The following is a 3,727-nucleotide window of genomic DNA, read 5'->3' on the forward strand; positions in this document are numbered from 1 at the left end:
CGCCTAGGCTGGAGTGCAATGGCACAATCTCGGCTCACTACAACCTCTGCCTCCTGGGTTCAAACCGTTGTCCTGCCTCAACCTCCCAAGTAGCTGGAATTACAGGCATGAGCCACCACACCTGGCTAATTTTTGTATTTTTAGTAGAGACAGGTTTCATCATGTTGTCCAGGCTGGTCTCGAACTCCTGACCTTAAGTGATCCGCCCGTCTTGGCCTCCCAAAATGCTGGGATTACAGGCATGAGCCACCACGCCTGGCCTTCTTTTTTTTTTTTTTTTTTTTTTTGAGACAGAGTTTCGCTTTTGTTGCACAGGCTAAAGTGCACTGGCGCGATCTCGGCTCACTGCAACCTCTGCCTCCCCGTTCAAGTGATTCTCCTGCCTCATCTTCCCAAGTAGCTGGTATTACGGTGCCTGCCAACACGCCTAGCTAATTTTTTTATTTTTAGTAGAGACAGGGTTTGCCATGTTGGCCAGGCTGGTCTTGAACTCCTGACCTCAGGTGATCTGCCTCCTCGGCCTCCCAAAGTGCTGGGATTACAGGCGTGAGCCACCATGCCCAGCATTTTTGTTGTTGTTGTTATTTGTTTTCAGATGGAGTCTCTCCCAGGCTGGAGTGGAGTGGCACAATCTCGGCTCACTGCAACCTCTGTCTCCCGGGTTCAAGTAATTTTCCTTCTTTAGCCTCCTGAGGAGCTGGGGTTACAGGCATGTGCCACCACGCCCGGCTAATTTTTGTATTTTTAGTGGTCTTGGGGTTTCATCACGTTGGCCAGGTTGGTCTTGAATTACCTCAAATGATCTGCCTGCCTCAGCCTCGTAAAGTGCTGGGATTACAGGCATGAGCCCATAACAAGCATGCCTGGCCAGTTTTCAGGTTTTTGACTTAAGCAACTAGGTGTCACTCAATCTCCAAAGGCATCCTCTGTCTTCTATTTCTCCCTTCCCCTCCTCCTCCATATCCAGTCAGACACTATATTAGTCTGGGTTCTCCAGAGAAACAGAATCAGTAGGATGTGTATATGCAGAAAGAGATTTATTTTAAGGAATTGGCTTACATTACTCTGGGAGCTGGCAAGTCTGAAGTCTGCAGGGCAGGCAAACAGCCTGGAGACCCAGGGAGATTTGATGCTGCAGTCTGGAGGCTGAATTGCTTCTTCCTAAGGGTCTTGTCTTAATTTGAACTGACCGGATGCAGCCCGTCCTCATTATAGAGGGTAATTTACTTTAATCAAAGTCTGCTGATTTAAATGTTCATCACATCTAACAAATACATTCATAGCAACAACTAGACTAGTGTTTGACCAAAAACTGAGTAACATGAGTACCATTGCCTAGCCAAGTTGATACATAAAATTAACCATTACAGTCACTAAGTTTCACTGACGATGACTTTTAAATATTTCTGAAGTTGGTTTCTTCTTCTCCATTGCCATTGCCTTAATTTAGGCTTGTGTTCTTTTCATTTAATTAATTCATAAAATACTTACATATTCGTACTATGCCAAATGTTGGAGATACAATTGTAAGATTGTGTCCTTAGGGACTTACATTCAATCCTTTTCCTGCCTTCTTTCTTGCCTCCTTCCAATCCAAATCCACAGTTTTTTTTTTTTTTTGGTTTTGTCACTTTGATGCCCAGGCTGGAGTGTAGTGGCCAGAATGTGGCTCACTGCAGCCTCGACTGCCTCAGCCTCCTGAGTAGCTGAGACCACAGGACCACAGGTGCACACCACTATGCCTGGAGATATGTGTATATATATATATATACACACACACTTTTGGTAGAGATGGGGGTCTCACCATGTTGGCCAGGTTGGTCTCGAAATCCTGGACTCAAGCGATCCTCCCCATTCGGCCTCCCAGAGTGCCGGGATTACAGACGTGAGCCACTGCGTCGGGCCCCAATCCACCTTTATAAATGGCTGCCTGTAGATCATAGCCTCTCACATTTTAACTGGGCTGCAGAATACGTATTGAAGGACTATCTTTATAAAATGTTTATTTGTAGAATCTGAAAAGATACACTGGAAAGGGGGAACAATGGTTACCACTAGAAAGAACTTAGCGGAGCAGCTGATCATTGTATCTATCTTTTTTTTTTTTTGAGACGGAGTCTGACTCTGTCTCCCATGCTGGAGTGCAGTGGCGCAATCTCGGCTCACCGCTGCAACCTACACCTCCCGGGTTCAAGTGACTCTCCTGCCTCAGCCTTCCGAGTGGGTGGGATTACAGGCGCCCACCACAGGCCGTGTGTGTGTGTATATATATGTATGTGTATATATATATGTCTGTATATATATATATGTGTGTGTATTTATTTTTATTTTTTTGGTGAGACGGGGTCTTGCTCTGTCGCCCAGGCTGGAGTGCAGTGGCGTGATCTTGGCTCATTGCAACCTCCGCCTCCTGGGTTCAAGCAATTACCCTGCCTTAGCCTCCCCAGTAGTTGGGATTACAGGCGTCCGCCACCACACTCAGGTAATTTTTGTATTTTCAGTACAGGCGGGTTATCACCATATTGGCCAGACTGGTCTCGAACTCCTGACCGCAAGTGATCCGCCCGCCTTGGCCTCCCGAAGTGCTGGGATTACAGGCGTGAGCCACCGCGTCCTGCCCACGTATCTACCTTTTAATCATATGAATGTTGTACCAAGTTCGTGTATTACATATTTGAAAATAAATTGCGAAAATAACAAAAACAAAATCCATGAACTGACTAGCCCTTTAAAATCCTGCGGGGGAGCCCAGTGGCCCAAGGGCGAAGTTTAGCCCGTCTTGCCCTTTCTGGTCAGTGTACCTGTTCCGTTTATCTCTGACTGCGCCACTCAGTCAGGTGAGGGACCACTGGAGTTCTTTCTACTGGAAATGCACTTCAGCAAATGCCACTTGCTCTCTCCAACTTCAGTTTCGCCAGCGCCTACCTCAGGAAGCCTTCCTTCATCCTCTGGCCCCCGCCACCGCTAATGTTATCCTTTTACGTTCAACCTCATAATGCTGCTTTTTGTTGCAGTCATCACAGTGTCGAAATTTGTTTACATGTCTATCTTTGCTACTTGATGGAGGACAAAGATACACCTTATACCTAGCATAGACCCCAGGAGGTCCGAAATTGTTCTGGGAAAGAAAAAAAAAAAATCAATGTGCTGGCCTCAAAGCGGTTCACAGGAAGGGAAAAGCCTCGAAGACTGAGGCTGTCTTCGATTCCTTCGTGACTAACTCGAGGCAAACATGCCAGGAACGCGGCTCTCACCACCCGCTCCTGCATCTGCGCCCGGCGCCCGCCGGATTCCAGAAGGGTCCCCTCCGCCTAGCGCGCGACAGCTCCCTCTGGGGTACCGGAAGCCCGGCCACCGCCCCCGCCGGCGGGCATGGCCTCAGAGACCTCTTTTGAGCGCGGCGTGGGTATCCGCCCGCGGCCATGGACCGTGATCACAGTGACCAGAGGGACGGCGCACCCTGAGGTTGAAGCGGGGTAGGCATTGGCAGGGGACGGGCGACGAAGACTGGCGAGGCTCAGGCGCCAAAGAACCACCCTACTAACTTCCTGACACTTACGTTTCCTACCCGGGGCCCAGAGTCGGGTGGCGGTCTTCCAGCTCCACGAACTCCAGTGCTGTTCTGCGTTGTAGGGAGCTGGAAGCCCGACCCAGCACTCCTCCGCCCCCTGTACCCCTCCCTCTGCTCTCTGTGTCCCTCCGCCCCTCCCTCCGCCCCTCCCTCCGC

General features: G+C 49.4%; 1 long non-coding RNA gene across 1 annotated transcript; it reads right to left on the bottom strand.

Moving 5' to 3' along the window:
* Nucleotides 1-1,016: 1,016 nt before the first annotated feature.
* LOC108521286 (uncharacterized) lies at nt 1,017-3,680 on the bottom strand. The gene is made up of 2 exons (XR_001883156.1): nt 2,802-3,680; nt 1,017-2,015 (listed from the first exon to the last, which is right to left on the bottom strand). It is a non-coding gene; the product is annotated as an uncharacterized LOC108521286 (long non-coding RNA).
* Between the last annotated feature and the right edge of the window lie 47 nt (nt 3,681-3,727).

Source organism: Rhinopithecus bieti, unplaced genomic scaffold (genome assembly GCF_001698545.2).
Source record: "Rhinopithecus bieti isolate Rb0 unplaced genomic scaffold, ASM169854v2 scaffold_55715, whole genome shotgun sequence".
NCBI classification, from domain to species: domain Eukaryota; kingdom Metazoa; phylum Chordata; class Mammalia; order Primates; family Cercopithecidae; genus Rhinopithecus; species Rhinopithecus bieti.